Here is a 9,387-nt window from a genome sequence, read left to right as displayed (position 1 = left end):
AGAGCTTGGTGAACAATAGGCCAGCACCCAGGCAGATGGCGGATGACAGAGAGGAAAATACTAGGAGTGTGGACAGGGTCAGCAGCCCTCCCTGCCTCAGGAATAGTACAGCCTACACTGTTGGGGGAGAAGCGAAAGCCACAAGAGACCTGAAGGCCACCCAGGCAATTCCTGACTGAGTCATTCATCTCCACCCTGACCACTCTGGTAGCAGCCACCCTTTTATCTTCCTCTAATTGATGTGTGGTCTTCTAACATCTCCCTGCTTCCTCCTACTGATCCTGTGGTAACATGGCTCAGGTCATCATGTCTCAGCTAGTGTCCCTCTCCAAGTGCCCTATTTTACTCAGAGCAAAGCATGTCAGACCCACCCCAACCTCAGGCCCTTGCTGTTCTGCAAGACCCTCATATTCACTCTCTCACCTTGCTAAGGCTTGGCCTCAATGTCACTTTCCCAGTGAAGCCTTCTCATTCAAAATCAAAAACCCCCAACTCGCCTTTCTTTTCTCTTTACCACACATCCCCTTCTTTGCTATGTATTTTCTGCAATTTCTTGTAGATTCCATACTAAGTCTTGCCTAACTCCTCATGGAAAGTATACCCTTTCCATGAAAGCAGGAATCTTCATTAGGTTCCCTGCTGGATCCCCAGGCCCTGGAACAGGTACATGGTATGGTATCTAAAACATGAAGTTTTGAGTAGCTGTAGAAAGAACACTGAGTTCCTGTATCTTAGGGTTCCTCTTCCAGGTTAGTGGGTCCATCTCCTGGCACAGTAAACATGACAGAACCCCCTTCTTCCTATGGCCCCGGATTTTTTAAAAATAAATCCTATAAAATGATGGTTTTTTTAAGAGAAATATTTAAACTAGCGGCACCTCCCAGTTAAAAACTCCCCTGGCCTCTGCAGGCCTATTCCCAGCCTCAGATGCAGACACTAACCAGTACTGTCTATACCACCAGAAGTACAATGCAAACCACATACATAATTTTAACTTTTCTGGGGGCCTGAGGGTGTAACTGAATGGCCCTGGGTTCAATCCTTAGCACCGCAAGAGAAAAAGAAAGAAAGAAAGAAACTTTTATGATAGTTGCATAAGAAATGTAAAAAAGAAACAGATGAAATAAAATTTAAAGACACATGTTCTTTAACTCAGTACATCCAAAATAGAATCTGTTCAACATGTAAATAATATAAAAATTATAAATTAGATATTTTACATCATTTTTGTGCAATGACTTCAAAATTCAGGACATATTTTTATACCTATAGCACATTTCATTCAGAACCAGCCACATTTCCAGTGCTCAATAACCACCTGTGGTGTAAGTGGCTACTGCTTGGGTCAGTGCAAGAGCTAGGCGTCCTTGTCTCTCCTTTGCTGGACCCGTTCCCTAGGCCACTTTAAGCTCTTGGGATTCCCTGGGGTGCTGGGGATTCTTGCTCTTTGCAGATCTCTTCTACTTCATGGCTCCCCTCTCCACCATGACACTCCTGTGACCCACTAGGAAATCAGACTCCCTGGGAAGGGAGTAACCGCCTTCGGCTTTCCCCACCAAGGGAAGGAATCTGGGGGGCCAGCAGCCCCCAGGGATGGAATGGATTCAGTGGGCTCCTCTTCTCCAGAGAAAGAGGGACAGGGAGGGAACGAGCCCAAGGGCTCAAATTTCTATTTGCTCTTCTTTCCAGGAAAAGAAAGAAAAAATTCTGGAACAGTTTTGGCTTTCTTCTCTTCTAAGTCAGGATAGTTGACTAGTTCCCAGGGCAAAGTTATTTGGACTTCAGTCCCCCTTCTCGTAAAGCTCTTTCCCTCAAAGACTCTGCCATCTGGTCTTGTTTTGCATTGAGTTTGGTCCAGTTTTAGCCTTGGCCGCCCTGTCTCTAAGGCTCTCACTCATTTACTTTATTTTTATCACGCTCCCCACAAGCCCACTTGCTCATTTCTGCCTTTTCTTCCACCCCATCTGGCTCTGTTGTGGTTTTTGATGATTTCCTCTTTGTTTAATCATTCTGCTGAAATAGGACCCAAAATAGAAAATAAGAGAGTGCTGACTTGGGTGGGAAATGGACCTGCTAGAACAACTTAAGCAACAACAGTGTGCTAATTGCTCTCACCAGCACGCACATTTACACATTTATGGACAGAATGTCACCTTACAAATCAGGGGCAGCACTTTTACTCTGCACCAAACACATGTGTGTTGTGGGCCTACTGTGGACACGGCTCTATAGTTCAGGTTCAGAAAACAAACAGAAGTGTGTATGTATGCCAAGGCTTCTTTCCCAAAAGTCCTTGTAGGGAAAAAGATGATGTTTGCTTTGACAGGAAGGCTTTCAACTTGGCTATAAGAGGGAAGATGTCATGGACCAGAAGCATTTGAGCTGGACTTGGAAGGTGGGAAGAGCTTTAAAAGGCAGAAGCAATATGGAGCATTGTTCCACTGCCTCACAGGTGGAACATGCACAGCGTGTACAGAGACAGAAGTGGAAGACATGACCATCTGACCCAGGAGCCTCTGCTGGTTAGCTGGTGCTAGTGTTGAACCAACAGGTCTAAGTTTTTAACACCAGCCCCAAATATAAGAAAGGATTGCAGACTTCAATGCCCAGTATTCTGGTCCACGTTTCCTGCACTGACCCTTTTGGTTCTGCTCCGTCTGAAGCAGGTGGTGGGGGAAGTAAGCCTGAAGAATTAACTGTCATCTGGACCCTGCAGCTGGCAATCACCATCACTGGTACCTCTAGGAGGCAATTTATGAAGCCTGCGGGCCACTTGGAGGGGAAGAAAGCTCAGTTTAGGTGATGTGAATTGTGTATACTGAGGCCTCTTGGGAACGGCCCGAGACTGCTCCTCTGTGATCTGTCCTCAAACAGTACAAGGGGCATCCTTGCTTGGGGTGGATAGTTGAAGATATTTGCTTTTTTGCACAAACATGGTGTGTGTGTGTGTGTGTGTGTGTGTGTGTGTGTGTGTGTGTGTGTATGTGTGTGGTGTGAAAGAGAGAGAACAAAGAAAATATTTCCAACTATTCACCACCCCCAAAGTAGTTACTATTTAGGCAGTCAATAGATAAAGTCTGAAAAGGCTTTAAAATTATATAAATTCATTTTATATGACTCTTCTGGAGTCATCTCCTCCCCTTCCCTGCCCCCATGCACAACTCAGTTATCCAAGAGGTAGCAGATATCCAAGAGTTGGCCTGGATCCCATTTAAAATGGCACCCCATGCAAACTCCATCACATCACGTAGGTTCCACACCCACCTGGGTTCCTTTTGCACACAGCATTTGTCACTATCTGAAATTCCCTTGTTCATTCATTTGGATTCTTAATTATTGGCCTCTTCCTTGGACTCCCAGCTAGACTGCATCCCTGAAAGAATAGGACCACTTGTGTCACCAGTGTGTCTCCATTGTTGTGCATGCATGTTAGCGTGAAGTGGGCACTTGCTGAATATTGATCAGGATCCACAAATGTACAAATGCACACGCCCTTGAACTCAGAGTGACTTCGAATGACAATGTGAAAGGAATCTGACTTACACTTTCCTTAAAAAACCAAGAGAAGCTCCAAATCTCTACATCAAAGTTATTTATTACACCATCGTCTACAGTAACAAAAGAACCTAAATGTTCACTTGGTTACATAAATTATGTGAGTGAGGATAGTGTGAGGAAGCTGTGAACTAATAAAGAAAGATTCCCTGGATATATTAAGTGAAAAAACAAGGTAGAGAGAAGAGTTAAGGTATACTATCCTTGATTTCAAAAAGTAGGTATACAATACACTCTTGTTCATACAAACAAGTATTTCTGACCGAATGCAAACAAATAGTTATGTTGACAACCTGCAGGAAGGACAACAGAATTATTTGGGAATAAAAAAGAAGTTTTATTATTTTTTTTAGCCATAAACCTGTGACTTTTGAATTTTGAACCATAAGAATATATTACCTTTCAAAAATAAACTCAATTAAACCCACAACTATATTTACATATTATTTGTAAATCATTATTAATTGACTGAATTGGCAAATGTAGTGCAGAGTTTCCATTAGTGGCTTTCAGGAAATGTCAACCAGTGACCCCTCCCATTTTAATTCACAGTCACCACCCTGGGCCTGCCCTCTCTCTTCCTCTACTTACCCCTCTCCCCTAAAATAAAGTCCAGCTCCAAAAGTTTGTGGCAGCTGTCTGACTTGCTCACTGGAGGTGTGTGAAGGACAGGTAAACAGCAGCATGTGGTGATAACAAAAACTCCCCCCATGCCAATGTGTCCTGTAAACAGAATGAAAGAATGTCACCATGTTTACCTTTTAGGGAGTTTTACTTCCCTGCTTCCTTCAGCTTCTAGATAAAATAAACTTGGCTCTGCTCTGAATCAACTGACTTAGCTGGAAATCATCATAAAGGAAATTTCTGGTATAAAGTGACAGCATCCTCCTGTGTGCTTGGTATATCCTGGCTATCTAGACTAAATCTCCTTCTGGAATTGATGGAAAAGGGGTCTCTAGGAAGTTGCAGGGTCCCCTACACAGAAGAAGGCCAGTTAGAGAATCCAAATGAAACTCCCGGCTGACATCCAAAAGCAGCAAGGAAGGCCAGTGTCATGGGTGTGTGACCCAGGCTTAAAAGGGGCTTCTGCACTTGGTGAATACTCTGCTATTTTTTAATACTTTTTTTAACAAAGGGTCCATATTTTCATTTTGTATTGGGCCTCACAAATTATGTGTTCAGTCCTGAAGGAAGTGTCATAAACATCCTTGGTCATCTGAAGTGTCCTGGCTTATTGTTTATTGTGAAAACTACATTTTCACAATCATAAGCATATCCCCATTCACAAGTCACAAATTCAGCGGTGCTGAATTCATCAGCTCCTTTCCTGTGAATGCTATTTCAGAAGAGTTGAGGGGCTAAGCACTTCCACCTGTGACCACATAAGAGTGGAAGGCTACGGTCAAATCAAAGATCCATGAACTTGGTATATGACCGGGCACGTATCCCATGGCAGAAAGAGTGAGGAGAGAGGACATCACAAACCCCTTCAGGTGGGTACTTTTAGGGCTGGAGAAAGGAGCTAAGCAAGTTACCATTTCTTATGTGTTTCTCTTCATTCCTGGCTCCCATGGGGTGCACCTATAATTACTGGTCCACAGTGTAGCACCTTTGAGGAAAATCTACTGAAGAAGACACAGAGACAGCCTCTTTAATTTTTGTAAGTGCTTGTTATTTCACTCAAGAAATATTTGTGAAGATCCAGGTGTGGTGTTGCATACCAGTAGTCTCAGTTACTTAGAAGGCTGAGGCAGAGAATCAAGCCTAGGATTTCAAAGCCAGCCTGAGCAACATAGCAAAATCTCTGAAGTCCTGAGTTCAAATCCTAGTGCTGCCCCCCCTAAAATTTGTGGAAAGCACAGTGGGAGGTTGGAATGTGCAGGAGCTTGGCTTGTTCATGAACTAGACAGATGCCAGTGACCAGAGTGTCAGGAGCAATGGGGAGCGTGCAGTAACAGGAGGCTGAGTTGGGGAGGTGGGCAGGACCAGATCCTGTAGGGCTCTGTGGGTCACACCAGGGACTTTGGGTTTCATTCCAAATACATCAGAAAGTTTTTGAAGACTTGTAAGAGGGAGAGTAATACCACTGGATTCACGTTTTGGAAAGTTTACACTGACTGACACATGTACACTGGAATGGAGGAGTTAAGGACACAAATGGGAAAACTAGTTTCGAGTTACTAAGTTAGACAAAAAGTGAGACAAACTACAAGGAGTGCTGGTGGGGATGTAAGTTAGAGCAGCCACTATAGAAGTCACTATGGAAGTTCTTTAAAAAACTAAAAATAGGAACTAGGGATGTAGTTCAGTGGTTGAGTGTTTGCCTATCATGCACGAGGCTCTGAGTTCAAGCCCCAGTACCACAAAACAAAACAAAAAAACCCAAAAGATAAAACTACCATAGAATCCTGTGATACTGTTCTTGGGCACACTACCTGAAGGAATGAAAGTTAGGATACAATAGAAATATCTGCACACCTGTGTTTATTACAGCATTATGGAGTCGGCCTAGCTGCCCTTCAGTAGATGAATGGCTAAAGGAAATATAGTATATATACACAATGGAGTATTTAGCCATAAAAGACGAAATTATGTCATTTGCAAGAAAAAAAAGAAATGGAACTGGAAAGCATCATGTTAAGCAAAATAAGCCAGGTTCAGAAAAACCTGTTTTCTCTCATTTGCAGAATCTAAAACCCTAGCATGTGTATACAATGTAAATATGGAACTATTTAGGGAGACGTGGGGGAGTGGGAAGAGAGAAAGAAAATAATGGAAATAATGATTCAAGTACAGTATATCTATGTATAAAGATGACATAATGAAGCAGGGTGCCAGTGGCTCATGCCTGTAATCCTAGCTACATAGGAGGCAGAGATCAGGAGGATCGAGGTTCAAAGTCAGCCCGGGCAAATAGTTTGAGAGATCCTATGCCAAAAGCACCCAACATGCTGAACGAGAGTGGCGCATGCCTGTAATTCTAACTACTCAGGAGGCAGAGATCAGGACTGTGGCTCGAAGCCAGTCTAGGAAAATAGTTCAAGAGACTCTACCTTGAAAAACCCTTCACAAAAAAGGGCTGGTGGAGTGGCTCAATGTTTAGGCCCTGAGTTCAAGCCCCAGTACCACGGGAGTGGGGGAGGAGGAACACCCAACACAAAGCAGGGTTGATGGGATGGCTCAAGTGGTAGATAGCCTGTCCAACAAATGTGAGGCCCTGAATTCAAATCCCAGTACTGGAAAAAATGAAACCCACTGAAAACTGTTAAAAATAGGGAGAAGGGTTGAAAGGGAAAAGAAAAGCAACAGAAGGGGTTAATCTGATCAAAATACAATATATGCATGTATGGAAATACCATAGTGAAAGCTCTTCGCACAATTAATATACACAAATAAAAAATAAATTTAAAAAAGGAGTTACTAAGGTAAAAGAGGACAGAGTTTCAGATGGGTGGTAGTGGTAGGAAGGGGGTGGGAAGTGAGTGGAATTGAACTCTGCCTTAGAGAGAGATAGACAAGATTCGATCATGGACTGCAGGGAGTGAAAGAGACATACACACAGAGAGAGATGTTAAAGGTCATGACCCATAGGTCACAAGAGACAGGATGGCTACAGGTGACATTTATAGAATTGGGGGGAAAAGGTTTTGGAACAGAGACTGAGATGAAAAGACCCATTCTGAACATGTTAAAGATACTGGAATGGACATAGGTATCCCACCACCCACTGGACAAGCCAGAAGGAGGCTTCTGTGCAAAGGCTTGCTTAGAAGGACAGGATGGTCAGAGACAAGGACAGAGCCTGGCTTCCTTCTCCCTTACTGTCGGCTGCTGGGTTCTGTACCCACAGATTGAGAATCTAGGATAGATTTTCCCCACATGATTTGTAATAATCAGTGATCTCTGCTTCTCATCTTCCATCCCATCCTCTTAACTGCCTCAGTTTACCACCTACTGTGCCATTTATATGCAGAATAATGAGGTTTAGAACAAATACACTACAAGCAGAACACATGTGCACTGTGCAAGAGCTTGTGCTCATTGAACGTGGGCACTGGCCTTTTCTTAGGACTACTGAGTTCCTGAACCACACTGGCCTGGGAGGCAGGGGCCCTGGGAAGGTGGGTCCTCCATCTGCCCAGCACTTTGGGCCTTACAAAGAGTACTTTCACATGTATAATCTCATTTGATTTTCTCAACAACCTCTGAGAAGGGAGTATCATTAATTCCACATAACAAAGCTCAAAGAAGTTTAGTGATTTGTCTAGGTTGCACAGGTAACATGAGGAATTAAGTCAGGAATCAAAACAAATCATCCAATGTCAATATCAAGGCACTTTTGGCAGGCCACATCATTCTGTGGCAGACATTATCCATGTTCAAGGAGGCTGACTTCACTTCTGAGATGTGATGTGGGAGGCACTGGGAGGACCCCAACTGCCTGTGACATTGCCCAGAACTACAGCCTAATTGAGTTGCAATGCCCCACAGAGAGGCCACACAGTCTCCTTGTCTTCACCTGAAATAAAAAAACTGAGACTTTGGAAGTTCGTGGCAGTATCAGGATGAAAACCTAAGTCACTAGCTCAGATTTCTCTCCCCACTTCACTCAAGGCCTCCTGAGCTTGTCCCTTTTCAGCTACAGGAAAGTCAGCCTGTGGGAGGAGAGCTTTGTGGAATTAGGAGTAACAAGAACTGAAAGGTAAAAGGTTATTCAGCAACTAGAAAGGTGGGCATATGTGGTTTGACTACCTGCCATCCATTACCCTTTTTTCTGGTACTTTCATCACTCCCCCATTTCCTCTCTGAGGACCACTCAAGGCTCAGCATCTCGGTGAAATCCATTTCCTGGAGTTCCTTTCCCTTCCTGCTCCAGGAACGTACAAGTGACTCAGGATTAGCCAGCCAGAGCATCACATTCCTCTGCCTATGACGATTGGTCAGGAATGGTCACATGACCTCAGCTCAGCAGCTTGCCCTCTGTTCCACAGGGCCCTTCCATCTTCCAAGAAGTGCCCAAGGGAGGGAAAAAAATGGAGTTTAGGACTGGGAATATAGCTCAGTGGTACAGTGCTTGCCTAGCATGAGAGGGAATGGGTTTCATTCCCAACACCACAAAAACAAAACAAAAAAATGCCAGGAGTCATTTGTTCAGGCTATAGCAGCCTGTGTTTTTTAGCCTAAGTCTTTAGCTGTCCTGACAATTCATTCTAAGACCCCTTTGCCACTCTTTTGAAATGTTAGCTAAGGAAATCAAGTTGTTTCTCTTATTTCCTGCTAACAAGAATCTCTTTCACTGAGGGTAGCTAACTTAACAATTAACTCCCAAATACCTACTTGAAAAGTAAAAACCAAATTCCAGTATTAGAAGGCAAAGGCAGGAGGATCAGAGTTGGAGGCCAGCCTGGGCTACACAGTGAGAACCTCTCTCAAAAAAATTTTTTTTATCTCCCTCATATGTGGACATTAGATCAAGGGCAAACACAACAATGGGATTGGACTATGAGCACATGATAAAAGCGAGAGCACACAAGGAAGGGGTGAGGATAGGTAAGACACCTAAAAAATTAGCTAGCATTTGTTGCCCTTAACGCAGAGAAACTAAAGCAGATACCTTAAAAGCAACTAAGGCCAATAGGAAAAGGGGATCAGGAACTAGAGAAAAGGTTAGATCAAAAAGAATTAACCTAGAAGGTAACACCCACGCACAGGAAATCAATGTGAGTCAACTCCCTGTATAGCTATCCTTATCTCAACCAGCAAAAACCCTTGTTCCTTCCTATTATTGCTTATACTCTCTCTACAACAAAATTAGAGATAAGGGCAAAATAG

General features: G+C 43.5%; 1 long non-coding RNA gene across 1 annotated transcript; it reads right to left on the bottom strand.

Annotated features, from left to right (window-relative positions):
• Positions 1-2,923: 2,923 nt before the first annotated feature.
• LOC141413708 (uncharacterized) lies at positions 2,924-5,613 on the bottom strand. The gene is made up of 3 exons (XR_012438519.1): positions 5,091-5,613; positions 4,147-4,278; positions 2,924-3,373 (listed from the first exon to the last, which is right to left on the bottom strand). It is a non-coding gene; the product is annotated as an uncharacterized lncRNA (long non-coding RNA).
• Between the last annotated feature and the right edge of the window lie 3,774 nt (positions 5,614-9,387).

This window comes from Castor canadensis, chromosome 1 (genome assembly GCF_047511655.1).
Source record: "Castor canadensis chromosome 1, mCasCan1.hap1v2, whole genome shotgun sequence".
NCBI classification, from domain to species: domain Eukaryota; kingdom Metazoa; phylum Chordata; class Mammalia; order Rodentia; family Castoridae; genus Castor; species Castor canadensis.
This window is presented reverse-complemented; position numbering and strand designations above follow the sequence as displayed.